The 19174-nt window shown below is 36.5% G+C and overlaps 1 pseudogene across 1 annotated transcript; it reads left to right on the forward strand.

Annotated features, from left to right (window-relative positions):
• The first annotated feature begins 16714 nt into the window (after positions 1-16714).
• LOC309869064 (small ribosomal subunit protein uS10 pseudogene) lies at positions 16715-17073 on the forward strand (annotated as a pseudogene). Its single transcript has one exon. The product of its transcript is annotated as a small ribosomal subunit protein uS10 pseudogene (transcript).
• The last annotated feature ends 2101 nt before the right edge of the window (positions 17074-19174 follow it).

Below are 19174 nucleotides of genomic sequence, written 5' to 3' on the forward strand. Positions count from 1 at the left end.
ATAAAGACTGCTTTTTCTCCGTTGAATTATTTCAGTCCTTTTGTGGAAAATCTGTTAATTAGGCATGGTTGGGTCTATTTCTGGACCCAGTTCTGTTCCATGGATCTATATGTCTAAATTTATGCCAATACCACACTCTTCTGTTTACAACTTTATAGTAAGTCTTAGAATAAGGTGATTCTAAGTGAATCAGTGACTTGTCCAACTTTTTTCTTTATTTTCAAAATTGTTTTGTCTATTTTAGCTCCTTCACAATTACATACAAATTTATAATCAGTTTGTCCATTTCTACCGAAAAATTCTACTGATTGGAATTGCACTGAATCCCATAGATAGACTTGGGAAATATAGTAGACTAAATAATGACAATGGGCAATGACCCAAAAATGTCATGTCCTGATCTCTGGAACCTGTGAATGTTGGCTTTCATGGCAAAGACTGCATGTGGTTAAGAATATTGAGATGGAGAGATTATCCTGCATTATCTTAGTGGGCCCTAAAAGTGACCAGGTGTATCTTTATAAGAGGGACACAAGGGGAGACTGTAGACAGAAGAAAAGAAAGGCTATGTGACCAGAGAGGCAGAGATTAGAGTGATGGAACCACAAACCCAGAGATAACAGCAGCAACCAGAACCTGTAAGGAGCAAATAATGATCTTCCCTGGAGCTTCTGGAAGAAGTGTGACCCTGACAACACCTTGCTTTCATCCCCAGGAAATGGATTTCAGGCTTACGGCCTCCAGAACTGTGAGAGAATAAACTTGTCTTGTTTTATGCCACCAAGTTGTTATAGCAGCTATAGAAAACTAATACACGGAAAATTAACATCTTTTTTAAAAGATTTTCTTTATTTATTTGACAGAGAGAGAGATCACAAATAGGCAGAGAGGCAGGCAGAGAGAAAGGGGGAAGAAGGCTCCCCGCTGAGCAGAGAGCCCAATGAGGGCCTCGATTCCAGGACCCTGAGATCATGACCTAAGATCATTCACCTAAGCTGAAGGCAGAGGCTTAACCCACTGAGCCACCCAAGGACCCTGGGGGAGAAACAACGTCTCAATAAAATTGAGCTTTCCGATCCATGAGGGTGAAATATTTAAGTCTTCTTTCATTTATTTAAGTATTCTTTCATTTCTTTCAACTTCTTTCATTTCTTTCAATTTAAATTTTCAAAAAAAAAATTAAAATAGTTTTACATGCACCAATCTTGCACATATTCTGTTAAATTTATCCCAATATTTCCATGTTTTTTTAGGCTACTGTAAATATTTTTAAAAAAACAACTTGCAAGTGTTTATTTCCAGCCCATAGCAATATCATTTTTGCCTATTAACCTTGTACCTTGTGACCTTGATAAACATATGTATTAGTTCTGATAGATTTTTTTTTTTTGCTGATTCCTTAGAGTTTTATACTTAAATAAGCATGTCATCTGTGAATAAAAAAAATTTATTTCTTTGTATCCAATTGCTATGCCTTTTCCTGCCCCTCACTCCTTATTGATTTGGCCAGGAACTGTAGTATAACATAGTATAACATTAAATGGAAGTGTCAAAATGGATATTCTCGTCCTGTTACTGATCTCAGGGGAGTGTGCATCCAGACCTGTACTATATTATATCATGTTAGCTGCAAGCTTTCTATTGATGCTTCTATTAGGATGAGAAAGTTCCCTTCTATTCATAGTTTTCTCAGAGTTTTTGTTGTCTGTGTTGAATTTTGTCAAATCTTTTTTTTTCCTGCATGTATTGAAATGATCTAATCATCCTTTTCTACTCTATTAATATGGTGGATAATGATTTTTGAATGGAAAATTAACCCTGCATTCCTGGAATAAATCCCAAGTGGTTAAGATGTATTATCCATTTTATAATCTGTTAAATCTGACATGCTAAAATTTTTCCAGGGTTTTTTGTCTCTGTTTATGAAGGCTATGGGCCTATGATCTCTTTTTCTTGTAATGTTTACCAGGCTTTACAAGAAGACTTAAGCTTTTTATAAAGACTTTATAAAGACTTAAGATTTTTGTCTCTTGGCCAATACTCGAATTAAATATTTTTAATAAGAATTAAGTATTTTTAAATTAAATATTTTTTATTTAATTAAATGTTTTTAAAAATTTTATGGAGCATCATATACATACAGAAAATGTATATATCTTAAATGTACAGTTTAATCTATTTTTTTAAATTGGACACACCCTTGTAACTAGCATCCAGATCAAAAAAATATTACTGGGGGCACCTGGGTGGCTCAGTGGGTTAAAGCCTCTGCCCAGGGTCCTGGGATCGAGCCCCGAATTAAGCTTTCTGCTCAGCAGAGAGCCTGTTTCCTCCTCTCTCTCTACCTGTTTCTCTGCCTGCTTGTGATCTCTGTCTGTCAAATAAATAAATAAAATCTTTAGGAAAACAAAACAAAAGAAAAAAATATTACTAATGTCCCAGAAGATCTCTTTGTGTCCCTTCTTTTTAATACCTCCTCAAAGATAAACACTGTTTTACTTCCAACAGCATAAGAGTGTTGTTTTTTTTAACTTAATGTTAAGTGTAAGTGAATAGTCCGGTTTATTTCACTCAACATTATGCTGTTGGATTCATCCATCTTGTTGTGTGTAACTATAGGTTGATCATTTTCACTAACATGTAATGAGTACCCCATGGTGTCAATATGATAAAATATCTCTTCTACTGGGAATCTGGGTAGCTCCCAGTTTGGGTTTTTACAAATAGTTGTGCTATGAACATTCTAATTCATGTAGACATTTCTGCTGGGCATAGCCAAACATTGCATTATGTTATAAATTGTCACTAATGTAAAAAAAAATGAGCATAAATGTTAAAGTTAAAAATTTAAAACAACTAAAAAATGAAAGAAAAATTAACCAACTTCCTTTAAATACTAAGTAAATCAAAATGCTACCCATTGTTTCTTTACTACCTCTTTCATAATATAATGATGCCTCCCACCAAACGCTTCTACCTGTGCTGCCCTGTCTCCTCAAACTTATCACTCCATCCATGTTCCCTTCACCCTTCCACTGTCCTCTCCTCTCACCCTCCACTGGCCATTTCCTACCACCATTTAAAAGCTCTCAAGTTGGGGCACTTTGGTGGCTCAGTCAATGAAGAATCTGACTCTTTGCATCAACTCAGGTCCTAATCTCAGGGTTGTGAGTTCAGGCCCTGCACTGGGCTCCATGCTTGGCATGAAGCCTGCTTAAAGAAAAGACAAGAGAAGAGAAGAGAAAAGAAGAGAAGAAAAGTTCTCAAGATATTCCCAAAATGAATGAACTCAAAATCTTAACCTAAAAGGGCCTAAATATCTAGTGGGAACCCAGGATTTAAATATACAATTTTTGTGTCTAAAACTCACTCATAGAGTGTTCCATTAGTTTAGTCTTTTTAGATCTTGGTCATCATCTTACATCTTACATCTAGGTTAGAGTAATTTATCTGTGCTCACACATTAACAGACCTAATTTCAGATGTTACCTATTGTGACCAAGAGAAGGGAAAGAATAATCAAGTCAAAGGAAGGCTGGCAACTCCCAGTTTAATTTTCATCCATGATAAGAAACTGTACTAAAAACACAAAAAAATCTTAAACTCTTTAGAGGTTAATGTGAAGAAGCAGCACTGTGTTCTCCGATCCTGAAACACTAAACTATTTTTTTTTAAATATTTTATTTATTTATTTATTTGAAAGAGAGACGAAGAGTGAGTGCTTGAGCAGGCAAGAGAGAGCATGAAAAGAGGGAGGGCAGAGGGAGACTGCAGAGCAGACTTCCTGCTCAGTGGGAAGAATTAGTTATTTCTAATAAATTTTTAAGTTACTGATTATGTATTTAATGTTATACAGTCTCAGAAAATAGATATTGAAAGCTTTTAGATCTGACCACCCTAAGACTAATATAATGTCTAGTCTTTTTATTTGAATATGTTTTCCTATATCATAGACTCTATATCATTTAATAATATTATTTTCTTCACTTTTTTATAGCATATGTATTTCATACTGCCAAGAAGTCTTCATGTCTTATTTCCAGTAGCTATCTCTTCTATGTTGAATGACTACTTTCTGTTTTTCACTAAAATAAACATACTAGGAGAATTTTCATGAATACAGCCTTTTCTCTATATTTTAGATTTTCCTACTAAAAGAAGAGCACAAATAATGTAAATATTTTCATGGTTCTTGAAATTGTTAAATCTTCTCCTGAATGATGAATTTTATTTCTTCTTAATAGTAGTCACATTACTCCCTAGCTAAGACAGAAGTAAGCAGAAGGTTGCATGCATACATATAAAAAGAATATTAACAGAACTAAAGGGAGAAATAAACAGCACTACAATAATAGTAGGAGACTTTAATATCCCTTTTATATCAATTGATAGATCATCCAGACAGAAAATAATAAGGAAATATTGGCCTTACATGACACATTAGATCAGATGGACTTAACAGGAATATACAAAACATTCTATCCAAAAACAACAGAATATACATACTTCTCAAATGAACATGGGATATTTTCCAGGATAGGTCATGTGTTAGGCTAAGTCTTTATACATTTAAAAGAATTGAAATCATATTAAGCATCTTTTCCAGCATAAATTTATGAAAGTAGAAACTAATTATTTGAAGCAAACTGGAAAGTTAACAAATATGTGGAGATTAAACAATGGGTTGCTGACCAACCAATGGATTAAAGAAGAAATCAAAAAGAGAAAATTTAAAAATACCTTGAGAAAAACATAAATACATATGTAACATACCACAATTTGTGAGATGCAGCCAAAGTAGTTCTAGGATGGAAGTTCATAGGGATAAATGCCTACCTCAGAAAACAAGAAAAGTCTCAAATAAACAACCTAATGTTAAAGGGATAGAAAATGAAGAGACAGCAAAGTCCAAAATTAGTAGAAGGAAGGAAATAAAATCAGAATAGAAATAAATGAAATAAGAGACTAAAAGGATGATACAGAAGATCAATGAAACTCAGAGCTGGTTCATTGGAAAAATAAATGAAATTGGTAAGCCTTTAGTTAGACTCTAAAAAAATAAGACTCATAGAAATAAAATTAGAAATAAAAAATGCAATGTTAACTGATACCATAAAAATACAAAGTATCATAAGAGACAAATAGAAATAATTATATGCCAATAAAATAGACAACGTAGAAGAAATAGATAAATTCCTAGAGACATACAACCTACATAGAATGAATTATGATGAAATAGAAAACCTGAACATATCAATACTAGTAAGGAAATTGAATCTATAATCAAAAACTTCCAGGGGCGCCTGGGTGGCTCAGTGGGTTAAGCCTCTGCCTTCAGCTCAGGTCATGATCTCAGGGTCCTGGGATCGAGTCCCTCATCGGGCTCTCTGCTCAGCGGGGAGCCTGCTTCCTCCTCTCTCTCTTCCTGCCTCTCTGCCTACTTGTGATCTCTGTCAAATAAATAAATAAAATCTTAAAAAAAAAAAAAAACTCCCAACAAACAAAAGTCCAAGACCAGACAGCTTCACTGGTGAATTTTACCAAACTTTCAAAGAAAAATTAATACCAATCTTTCTCAATCACTTCCAAAAGAAGAAGGAGAAGGTGAAGGAAGAAGGAAGAAGAAGAAGAAGAAGAAGTAGAAGAAGAAGAGGAGGAGGAGGAGGAAGAGGAGGAAGAAGAAGAAGGAACTCTTCCAAAATTATTTTATGAGATTAGCATTACCCGGATACCAAAACCAGACAAGAATGCCAGAAGAAATAAATTATAGGCCAATATCCTTGATGAACATAAACTCAAAAATCATTGACAAAATGTTAAGAAACTGAATTCAACAATATATTAAAAGCATCACACAGTATGATCAAGTGGGATTTATCCCAGGGATGCAAGGATGGTTCAAAGATCTGCAAATCACCCAGTGTGATCTATCATACTAACCAAATGAAGGATAAAAATCATATGTACATCTCAATAGATGCAGGAAAAGCATTTAACAAAATTCAACATCCATTTATAATAAAAACTAGACAAATTGATTGTAGAGGGAATATACCTCATCATAATAAAGGCCATATATGACAAGCCCAGAGCCAAAATCATACTCAATGGTGGAAGCCGGAAGTATTTCCTTTAAAGACAGGAATTAGACAAGGATACCTTTTCAACATAGTAATAAAAAAAATTAAAGAAGACACAAATAAATAAGAAGACATTCTATGCTCATATATTGGAAAAATAATATTGTTAAAATGTCATACTACCCAAATCAATCTACAGGGTCAGTGCAATCCCTATCTAAATTCCAGTGGCATTTTTCAAAGAAATAGAGCAAATAATTCTAAAATTTGTATGGATACACACACAGACACACACACATACACACAATCCAAACACCGAAGTAATTTTGAGAAAGAACAAAGCTGGAGACATAATACTCCCTGATTTCAAACTATATTACAAAGCTATAGTAACTAAAACACTGTAACATTGGCATTAAAAGACATATAGATCAGTAGAAAGAATAGAGACTACAAATAAACCCACATATCTATGGTCAATTAACATACAACAAAGGAGCCAGGAATATGTAGTGGGGAAAGGCTAGTCTTTTCAATAAATAGTGTTGAGAAAACTGAACAGCCACATGCAAAAGAATGAAACTTGACTTGTGTTTTATACCATACACAAAAATTAATTAAAAATGGATTAAATACTTGAAAGTAAGACCTGAGACTCCTAAGAGAACGCATAGGCAGTAAGCTCTTTGGCGTAGGTCTTGGCAATTATTTTTTTATTCTGACACCAAAAGGAAAAGCAACAAAAGCAAAAACAAATAAATGAACTACATCATACTAAAAAGCTTCACAGCAGAGGAAACTACCAACAAAATGAAAAGGCAGTATACTGAGTTAGAGAATATTTTGCAAACCATGTATCTGATAACATACTTATATCCCAAATATATAAAGAATTCATATGATTTCACTTATGTGTGGACTCTTAAAACAAAACAGAAACAGACTCATAAATACAAGAGAAAAAAACTGGTGCCTGTCAGAGGAAATGATTGAGGGGGATGGGCAAAATAATTAACAGGCAAAACCCACCAAAATAAATAAATAATAAAATAAAATGGACTAAAAATTACAAGGAATAAAGCCCTAGGAATTAATCCAGCAAAAGCTATGCAAAAAATAATAAAATTAAACTTTAAAAAAGCTGTGCTAGGACACCTGGGTGGCTCTGATGGTTAAGCATCTGCCTTCAGCTCAGGTCATGATCCCAGGGTCCTGGGATTTAGTCCCGCTTTGGGCTCCCTGCTTAGTGGGGAGCCTGCTTCTCCCTCTCCCTCTCCTGCTCCCTCTGCGTGTGCTCTTTCACACTCTCGCACTCTCTCTCTCAAATAAATAAATAAAACCTTTTTGAAAAGAAGCTGTGCAAAACATTTAGGCAGAATATTAACAAACTATTAAGTGACATAAAAGAAGACCTAAACAAATGGAGAAATGTAATGTTACTATAGAAAAGTCAACAGCAATATGCTAATTCTTCCCATATAATCTATAAATCACTGCAATTCAAGTAGAACTTCCAATTGCTTTTTTCCATGAAACTTAATGAGGAGATCCTTAAGTTCATATAGAATGGAAAAGTACAAAGAAAAGCCATGTAAATATTTTTTAAAGTAACAGTGATAACACTAAGTATATTTTCATATCAGATGTTGTGATTGGACAATAGCAATTATAAAATAGTAGGATTTCACCCATGGAAGAAAATAGAAGCCTAAAAATTGACCCAGACAGTTGTATATCATAAAGGAACATTATAAATTAGTAGAGAAAGAAAAAACTGTCCAGAAAATAATGGAGAAAAGTATAAAAATTAAATCCCTACCTCACATCATCAAAAATTAGGGCTTATTAAGTAATTTTAAGTAAAAAGAAAATTTTATTTTTTTATTTTTTATTAAAAGATTTTATTTATTTATTTGTCATAGAGAGAGAAGCGAGAGCAAGCACAGGCAGACAGAATGGCAGGCAGAGGCAGAGGGAGAAGCAGGCTCCCCACCAAGCAAGGAGCCCGATGTGGGACTCGATCCCAGGACGCTGGGATCATGACCTGAGCCGAAGGCAGCCGCTTAACAAACTGAGCCACCCAGGTGTCCCAGTAAAAAGAAAATTTTAATTCTTTAAGAATAATAGGAGAATATTTGTATGATATTAGATCAGGAAAGAATTTTTTTAACATGATAGGAAATGCATAAATCTTTAAGGAAAACATTGCTAAATGTGATTACATTGAGAGGAAAAATTTTCTGTATAGCAAAAGGCTGCACAAAGACAAAAGCAATGCTACAGATCTGGGAAAAAAATACCTGCGATGTATACAACTGACAAATAAATAAATTTTCAATTATGTAAAGAACTCTACAAATCACTAAGGAAATGAAAAAACAGGAAAAGAGACAAAAGGTAAAATCAAGAAATTCACAGAATAGGACACATAACAGTAAGATATTTAGCTTAGTAGAAAATACAAATTAATAATAATAGTCTATAACACATTCAATCATACTGAAAAAAATTTTCAAGTCCAAAAAAATCTAGTGTTAGTGAATAATGATTTACACAGCTATGGACTTAAATAAAAAGATTTTAGCAACTAGGAGTCCGTGATTAAAACCCCATGGGCATAGAATGGTATCCTGGTCCATATGAGGCAGGAGACTAGCCCTGAGACTAGCTTGAAAAGAGTGTCCTCTATGAGACCCAGAATAATTCCTCTCACAGGCCTACAAAATCAAAAGAGAATTATCACTGCCAAGAATTCTGGGTGAGGATAAAATCCAATCCTGTACCACATTTTGGTTTGGACACAAACCTAAATTTTATATACAAACCTTGTATATTTATTATTAGGGTACAAAACTCCAAGTAAATGCACAAAAACTCCTGTACAAAGGGAAGGAAAAATAAAATAAGATGAAACATAAAGGGAAGCAAACCATAAGAGACTCTTTACTATAGGAAATAAACTGAGGGTTGCTGGAGGGGAGGTGCGTGGGGAGATGGAGTATTAAGGAAGTGATGGGCATTAAGGAAGGCACTTGATGTAATGAGGTCTAGGTGTTATATGCAACTAATGAATCACTAAATTCTATCCCTGAAATTAATATACTATATGTTAACTAAATTGAATTTAAATAAAAGATTTTTTAGGGAGTACGTACTCCTCAGTACCTGGCTGCCGCTGGATCTTGAGCCCTGGGAGAAGCGAGATTGCTGGAGTGCGATTTCAGAAGAGAAGCATGGTCTACTTATTGATGCCATCAGATATAAAATTAAGAGAAAGAAAGGTTCTATAAGTGAACAGGAAAGAAGATGTATATGTTGAGGCAACTATGGAACTCTTATTTCTTAACTCAAGCAAAAGACCTGTTAGCCATCCCCTGATGGAAACCAGCAAGACCACCCCTCAAGCAATCATGACTACTCTGAGGAAGAGTTCTGGAGGTCCCGATCACCCGGGGCAGTTTGTGCTCAACCCCCAACTCACACCTGCTCCGCAGGTCCCTGGAGTGACTCATGGAGTGCCCAGGACTTACCTTTATCTCATTATAATCCTAAAATCTCTACCCAGGAGGAGCACAAGCCTCATGCAGGTACAGGCATGTTTCCTTAAGATGCTTGCACCACTGATGTCTGCCTCTGTATATGAATGACCAGGCTTCCTGTTCTAAATATCCATCCTACTCCTAAATAAAAGGAACCCATTCACAGGGAATCTTGGCTTTTGAAGTTATTCCTTGTGATCTCCTTACCTGCTACAGATAACCTTTGCTTTGTGTAACAGTCCCACCTACCATAGTTTCTGTGACTCACCAAGGAGCAAACTCATGTTCATTCAGTGACACCAGCAACGTCAGTGAATCATCCCCCCTCCTGGGCCTGGCCTGCTCCTTGCAAACCTCCTCTCCTCCCAGAGTTATAAATCTTTTAAATTGTTTTAAATGTAAACAAACAAATAAATAGATAAATAAAAAATAAAAGATTTTTTAAAATCCAGTACACAGATATTCATAGCAGCATTCTTCATGAGAGACTAAAGATTGTAACAACACAAATGTACTCAGCTCAGGAATGGATTAAAAGTGGTATGTCTATAGAGTGGAATATTACAAAAGGAATTAAGTACTTATTCATGTTACAACATAAATATACATTGAAAACAGTATGTCAAATGACAGAAGTCATACCAAAGGCCATGTATGGTGTGAATCCATTTGTAGGAAATTTCCAGAATAGACAATCCGTAGAGACAGAGATGAAACTAGTGTTAGCTAGGGTTGGTAGTCAAGGGGAAGGAAAATGACTACTAACAGGTACAGGGTTTCTTTTGGGAGGAAGAAAATGTTTTAAGATGAGGTGGTGGTGATGATAATCTAATTCCATGATATACTAAAGGCACCAAATTGTATAATTTAACAGGTTATATTTGTGAGATGAGTTATATCTCAGTAAGGCCATTATTTAAATACATATATAGTTTTTACAATTTGAAAACATAATTGATAGATCAAACAACTTAACAGGTAGGTTAGATATAGTTGAGGAAAGAAAGAATGTACTGAAAGACAGAGCTTTGGGAAATTATCCAAAACTCACTACAGAGAAATACAAAGAAATACAGTGTGAAATGTAGGTTATGAGAAGTGGAGACCAGAAAGCAAATTCCAACACAATGTTAAGACTTACAGAACAAAGAACAAAGAGATGTAGAAAAGACATATTTTAAAATGTAATGTTTTTGTGAATTAATTTTTATCAAAATACAAGCCTATGCACAATCTTCACTTGTATAACTCTCCAATGTACATTTTCCTTATCCTTTTGTATTTCTTCAATGATTCGTTGCTTCTAAAGTGATGTGTTTTGCAATTATTGCGTATTTAAAAATACAGTATGTATTACCAGTCTAATTTACATATACAGTAAGTGCCACCAGCATATATTTATATCGTCACTCAGAAAAGTGAATTATTATCTACTCAATGTGAATGATTTTTTTAGGAACGGTATCTATCTTCTTTTTCAGTTCCATACTAATTGTTTTGGTTCCATTTGTAACCTCTTAACAAGAACTAATTTTGCTTGTTATCAAAAAGTATCAAACACACAATTTCTTGAACTTAGTCCTTCTGTAGATGGTTTCATAAAATTTCACTCTATCAGGAATAGTTCCTGCTACTATCTTCTCAGGGTTTGCCATGGCGCTTGGGGCTGGCTCCTGTGAGGGTGTGAAGGTAGATCCAAGAATTCATGTCTTAGAGTTTGCTTACGCAGTGTAAAAGCCAAAGAACCATGAGAGCCTTTTTCACATTCATTCTCTGGATCAGAGGCCTATCCATTTCCTCAGAAATTACCATCAACTGTTACAGGATTCCCAAAATGTGCCATTCCTCCCAGAACTACTCCTTCAACAGATACCGTGAATGCTGTTAATACGAAATGTCATGATTGAGCCCATTCCTCTGAGAGTCAAAAAAGAAAATAAAAAGGAAAAGAAACGAGCTATATCCAGATGCTCGCTAAATGATGAAACCAGCAAACTCCTCAAACATACTGACATGATACTTGGCTCTAGGATCTCCTAGGTCCGTTGTTACCATCTCCCGTGGTATGTTCCTCTCCCTCTTCCCTCACAGAACTTGTATCAACTAACACACGGCAGCGCATCACTGAAACAGCTCAGGGGTTATTTATGTTTTATTATTTTTTTAAGATTTTATTTATTTGAGAGAGAGAGAGAGCAAGCTTGAGAGGGGAAAGATTATTTATGTTTTAATCAGACACTTCCTTTCTGGTGAATAAAATCTTCCAGACAAAAAGGGCTCAGATCTCTAAGGGTAAAATTCCAAACCACTGTAGGAAGTGAGGAACAAAGTTTGGGTGGAATACCTAGCATATATGAGTATGTGTATTAAATGACAGAAAAATATTAAGATGGCGGTGCCAGAACAGCACCAGTGAGTCGTTAGCGGAAGTACTCAAAAGTTCCATAGAGCCATCTTGAACTCGGACTAGTATCCTTTCATTGGTTACGTGATAAAATTTCTGAGGGGGAGGGGAGCTAACTTTTACATATTCTTCTTCCTCCCATTTATCCCTAGGCACAAACATAGTGTTATGTAATGTCTGAGGAAATGTTTATAAAATGGCCAGCATATGGTCAGAGGATCAGCCAGATAAGCTGACACCAACATCAAAGGAAGGGCAGGAGGGGTGGGAAGGTTATGAGTCAGTGTGTGCACATCTCCCGGTGAGATGATCCCCCACGTCCTCTGAATCTATTCTAGAGCCACATTTGTTCTCCCAAACACCTCAGCCCAGAGAGCCTGCAAGGGAGTAGCACTTGAATAGAAAATGCTTGCCCTGCTGTTTCCCCCAGAACCTGGACTGCAGCCAGCATCCGCAGTAGAGAAGTCATTATGATGAAAGAGTGAGGGAACCTGTTCCTTGGCCTTCTGCACCTGGGAAGGAAGAAGAACTTCATCTGAGGACGCTGTCACCACCAGGAGGTGCCTAGTGCACTGTCCACAGGGGCACGCACGGACCCAGGCCTGCTTGCCCTCTGCTTTATGGAGTACTGTACTGCTGGGTCCAGTCAGCAAGAGGCTCAGGGGAATTAGGAATTGGTACCTGGAGAGAATCTGGTCCTCATCTCATGTAGGGAGAAAGGAAGGGAAGGGAAGGGAAAAGAAAAGTGAAGGGAAAATGGAAGGGGAAAGGGAAGGGAAAGGAAAACTCCATGTTAGTGACTTAGACATGCCTAGAAGTAAGACTGGGGGGAACCATCCCCAAATGTAAACAGTTGTTAATCTTTGCCTGATGGAATTGTCAGTGATAGCAGTTACTTTATTTTTGCTTACATGAATTTTAAAAATTTTTCTACACTGAATATGTATTATTTTTAGAAGAGGGCAGGAGGTGGAAAATGTTCTCTAAATGTCTCCCACTTCACACACTGGAGAATATTAGCTCAGCTGACCTTTACACAACAATACTCTAAAGTAGGTTAGCACACATCACCATCTTAAGTTCGCAAATAAACTGAAGCCTGAACTTCATCATTCTTTACTGGGCTATACTGATCCCAAGTGAGCTGATGTCATAGGCAAGTCCTTTTTTGATGGCTGATACAACCACCCACTCTCCTGCAGCCCTCTAACTCTCTCAACCCCACCCCCTGTGGCCTGCTGAAGGTTGCTGCTCATTCTACGATCACTGGCTACTTGACCAGAGAAGGGGGCACCTTTTATTCTGAGACTCAGGATCTATACCCAGTGACCAAGAAGTAGAAGGGTGGCTTGTTTTCTCCTGTTTATGACCTCGCTTTGAAGACCGGAATCTTAAAGACTAGAAGAGGTTAACTAGTTTGCCCAAGATCACACAGCTAGCAAATGACATAGCTACGATGTAGACCTGACATTCTGACTATGGAGACCTCACACTTAATCACTTGATTATAGCCCCTCAATAAAATAGTCAAGATTCATTCAAAACAATATAGATGTGGAACTCTCCATGGGCATACCACCAGAGCTGGGGGTAATCTCTTTGCTCTTGTGAGTCGGAAGAACTTGAGATAAGAAGACAGCATGAATGGGAGATGGGTCACATGCAAATGAATTAATCACATACATTAAAGATAATGGAAGCCAGTCTTCTCACTGTTGAAGAAGGGAGGTGCAAACATGGAGAAGGCAAGACTCATGTGATATTGGATTGTAATCAGGGGCATTGGCTTGAACACAGGCCATCTAAACTATAGAGAGCTATGGCTACCAATGTAGATAGCATATAACTACCCACTGAGAGGACCCAGCCAGAATTGATGCCACTCTGGTAGCACTGAGCACCTTTAATGCTTAAACCTCAATTTCTAGATAGCATTCTCAACTAAAAGGATCTAAAGGCTCCTTGTAGACATAGCTGACTCCAGGGCTAGGGCAGGGAAAGTATCAGATCAGCCTGAATCTCTTACGGCAGAAAAAAGGAAGTTCTCTAAGAATCATGGTAACTGTCAAAAGTCACAGGACCTTGAAAAGGCCCTCACGGGCTAAATCTGTGCCAGCTTGAGCATCGTAGTAAATAATGCTAGTAATGGATTATAACTCATTCAATAAAACAGGAGTCCGTGGATCCAGACTGATATAAATAAATAGGAAGAGGAAACTCTACCTTATGCCAGCAAACATGTGTAGAAGAAATGGTAACATTATGTAATTACTTATCCACCTTGTTAATAGTAACTGGGTCAGGAATAGCTTCTGTGGATGCCACAAATAATGGGTAAAGTTTTAATAAGGAATCAGGTACTAATATAGTTTTGAAGTATCTCCCCACAAAAAACTTATTAACATCTCAATGAATATTTATCAATACTTATTAATATCCCATCACAAAGTACTCATTAATTAACAATACTGTGGAGAAACCTGACAGACAGCATTTTAACCAAATAAAAACAGTCAGTCTCACCAGTAATAGGTTAAATCAACATCATATATCTTCTCAGTGTATATACACTGAGAATATACACTGAGAAGAGCATGTGGTTATTTCTCAAGATACACTTGAATCTAATTGTGACAAAACATGAGACAAATCCAAATGAGGGACATTCTTCAAAGTAACTGACTTAGACACTTCAAAAACATCAAGGTCATGAAAGATAAAGACTAGTTTGTTCCAGATTGGAGACAACTGATGAGACATGCTAACTATGTGCAGTGTGAGATTCTGGAAGTATAAACACTGGGATAATCAGGGAAATTTGAGCAGGGATCTGTAGAGTAGAAGAGTAGTAGAATGTCAATTTCCTGATTTTGATGGGCCTCCTGGGACTATGTAGGGAATGTTCTTGTTTTAAGGAAATGCACACTAAAGCATTTAGAGGTAATGGAACATAATTTCAAATGGTTGAGAAAAAATATGTGTATATATAGAGAGAGATGAAAAATATAGTTGAATATAAATAATTGGCGAATCTGGGGAAGGATATATAAGACTTCTGAGTTCTGCTCTTGAAATTGAAAATTTTCTGTAGGTTTAAATTTATTTCAAAGTAAAAGTTCCCCCAAAAAGTATATGATAAAACTCAATACCAACTTTTAGGTTAGCAAAATAAACAAATAATACACATCTAGAGAGAGAGACAGAACAAGGCATGCTGAGAGACAGACTCAGAGAGATGGGGGAAGGGAGAAAAAGCCATTATCTGAGACAGTTTTTAATATTTATACATAGATAGGGGCTTTGTTGCTGTTTTTAAAAATAGGATCATACTGTACAAATACAACTTGCTTTTTTCACTTAAAAAAAATCTTTACAGATCAGTAAGCTAAATCTACCTCAATCTTTTTAATTACTGCATAGAATTGACTTACATTGCTAGTCCATCATTTTTTTTTTTTTTAACAGAGAGCGAGATGGATCACAAGTAGGCAGAGAGGCAGGCAGAGAGAGTAGGAGAAGCAGGCTCCCCGCTGAGCAGAGAGCCCGATGTGGGGCTGGATCCCAGGACCCTGAGATCATAACCAGGTGCCTCATAACCAATTCCTCATCAGAAGATATTTAAGTTGCTACCTAATATCCTCTAAAACATTTATTTTCAATTTATAGTTTTACTACCAAATCATATGGTTAAAGTCAGCATGTGAACTGCTGCATGTCAAAGGGGGGAAAAAATTCTCAGACTTGGGTCACACAAATATCCAAGAGTAATGATAAGTTCAAGGCAAGGTTAGTGTCAATGGTAAAATCAATAAGATTCTTCAGCCGGGCCTAAATTTCTCACATGCCCACTGTCTAGTAGTGCAACTGGCAAATTTTCAAGGGTCTCTTCATCTTTTTTTCTATTAGTCTACTTGCTTTTAGAACTCTATTTTATTTTGATTCAGGAGGACTCTTTGTCAGTCTGCTTAGAAATGACATTGCAATTTCTACCCTTATCCTACAGCTATAAGCATTTTCCAGAATGGCTGCACATGTGAAATTATTCAGGCACATTGATAATCAGCAAAAACAGAATCAGAGGAAACCATTTTGTCCTCTGTGTTTGTTGCTAAAGAACCCTTCTCCCTTGATGTACTCATTGGGGTGACAGAGTTTCTGGGCACACATCATTATTCTGTAATGAGAATAGGGAAGTAGAAGGGGAATCCATGAAAGAATGTAAACTTCCCAAAGCAAGATGAGGCTGGATCAAAGGTATCTACAGCACCACCACCCTGGCAACATCCCGGGGGGACCTTAAGTACAGTAGAAGCAGAGGTTGGCCTCGAACAAACATTTGAAGACTTGGACAATTCTCTTGCAAAGCTGACCCCCAAAACACTGAGGAATTGCTAGAAATACAAGGTACAATTTCTGTGCAGAAACAGAAAATAAGTTTGTGTGTAGTTATTTTTGTGAGGCTTTAGATTTTGTTCAGTGGGGACAGTGAAGCTAAAAGAAAGGGTATCCTAGGAGTCCTTCCTGCTTTCTTCCATTTCCTAAGAAGTGACGTGGTCACCAAAGACTCAAGATCTGCCTCTTTGAGGAAGATGCAGTCGCAGCTACAGAGGTTCTGTACAGAGTGCTGATCCTGACTCATCACTGTTTGCTCTCACCCAGGAACAAGTCGGTCAGGAAGCCTTGCCACAGCCATGGCTTTTAAAGACACTGGGGAGACATCGTGGGACCAGAGGCGGTGTTTCACAGAACCAAAAATATTCTCACCAGCTGCAGTGTAAAATCTTTAAAGAAGGTACATGTTGACTTCATCAGAGGCACAAAGGAAAAGAATCTCAAAGTGAAAGGACCAGTTCGGATGCCTACCAAGACTCTGAAAATCACTACAAGAAAAACTCCTTGAGGTGAAGGTTCTAAGACTTGGGATCATTTTTGGATGAGGCTCCAAAAGCATCTCATCAACTGGCACTGTTCTTGTGAGATTCCTAAGTAGATTACTTCCATCAGTATTGTGCCAGGAGTTGAGGCTAAAGTCTCCATTGCAGATGCTTAATCAATCTTTTTAATAAATTATCAATTGTTAAAAAAAAAAAAAGGACTCAAGATGTTAGGAGTGAATAGTTTATAAAAAGCCACGGCCACAATCACCCTTCCACATAAACCACACATAATAGTCACTTTAAAAATATTAAATTTTCAATTCATCATCATTTTTACAGCCCCGGGTGGGTGGGAGGAATCCATTCGAGTTAACTACAATGATTAATAAAAGCATTTAAGTGTCCTTTGTTTTTTTAAATATGTATTTACTCGTGAAGGTCTAGGTTTAAAATTAAGGCACAAGTAGGTTTTTAACCAAAGCACATTCACAGATATTCATTGATTTCCCCAAGCACTATATTACCTATTTCCCCCACCCCCAGAAGAGAGTTACATGAATTAGAGTGTTTTATGATAAGCATAGGTTAGATGAAAATAATTGATACTACTATGAAGACAGAAAAAGAAAATCAACCTTATATTTTCTAACAATTGATACAAGTGAGAAGGAACTTTTCAAAACAGAACAATAAAGTATCAGATTATAGTATATTGTGTTTTTTGTCTGATAGAAAAGGGAAGACAGGAAAATTACAATAGTCAAACAAGTACAAATAAAGCACAATTCAAAAGTGCTTCGTCTGAGGGGCGCCTGGGTGGCTCAGTGGATTAAGCCGCTGCCTTCGGCTCAGGTCATGATCTCGGTGTCCTGGGATCGAGCCCCGCATCGGGCTCTTTGCTCAGCGGGAGCCTGCTTCTCTCTGTCTCTCTGCCTGACTCTCTGCCTACTTGTGATTTCTCTCTCTGTCAAATAAATAAATAAAATCTTTAAAAAAAAAAAAAAGTGCTTCGTCTGAGACTGTGGAGTTTCAAGAGTTTTAAAGGCATTCCAGAGACATGCTGATGAGTACATGTCTCAAGCATTTCCAGACAACTGGTATATGAGGTTGCAATAAAAAGATGCAAGAACATACTCATCATGCTTTTTGTCATTGGACAAGACAGTTGACCTAAATTCTGCATTTCACATGAAGCAATAGCATTATGGAGATGTGTAGAATTACAGGATGCTCCAGAAATATTGAGTCACCCCACATAAAAAAGCCTATTACTGAGCACAGGTGACCTTCTAGAACACATTATGGTCATGATTTACCAAGTTCTAATCACTTCAGGTTACTGCTATTTGACTATTTATTGCAATGTCTTTAAAACCCCAAACTATGTCATGTGAATGTGCCTACTTCCTAAAGATCATTTTAAAGTCATAGTCTCCAAATCATAAAATTTACCCCTGAATTTCTCAGCCTAAAATTTACTTCCAGAAGTCAAGTGACCTAAATTCATTTTCTGACCTCAGTGGGCAAGTCACTAAATGTTTCCTTTGCCTTACTTCCTCATCAGTAAAATGGGCCAGTGATCATCATACCTTCATGTAGAACACGGTGACAGTAAATGAACTCTTGAGAAGAAAAATGCCATTTAGATTCAATTTTTATCTATTGAGGTGTCCACCCTGAGCTGGGCACTCTGTTAGGTATTTTACTTCTATTCTTCCATTTAATGAAATAGTCCAATTAGGTAGACGTTACTAACTACGACCTAAGACAAAAAAGTGAGGGCCAGAAAAGGTGAATTAATTTTCTCAGCACAACTAGCCATAGGCAAACACAGGATTTAAATTTCAATCTAATGTTCTTTCCCTCTTCTTATTTCTACTTCTATCATTGTATAGTCAAGATGCTATTGCAGTAATAAGATTTTCCAGTAGAATGAAGTTTTTAGGAACCACCAATAAACTACTAGAGAAAGCAAAGAAGACTCCAAAGATCATTTGTAAAGTTTAGGTCAGACTCTTGAAAACATTCTTCCTGAGGTCAAGGAGCTATGACACTGAACTTTCTGGGGAAAGTTTATATATATATATACATACACACATATACATACAAACACACACACACACATATATACATACAAATGTATATATATACACATATAAATATAATCTGGAAAGGAGAAAACTCCAGACTTTTTTAGGAAAGAAACAAGGAATTATTAATTTAGGATTGAGGAAGAATAGAAGTATGTGAGAAGTAAATATTTGACTAGCAAAG

This window comes from Mustela nivalis, assembly GCF_964662115.1.
Source record: "Mustela nivalis genome assembly, chromosome: 7".
NCBI lineage: Eukaryota > Metazoa > Chordata > Mammalia > Carnivora > Mustelidae > Mustela > Mustela nivalis.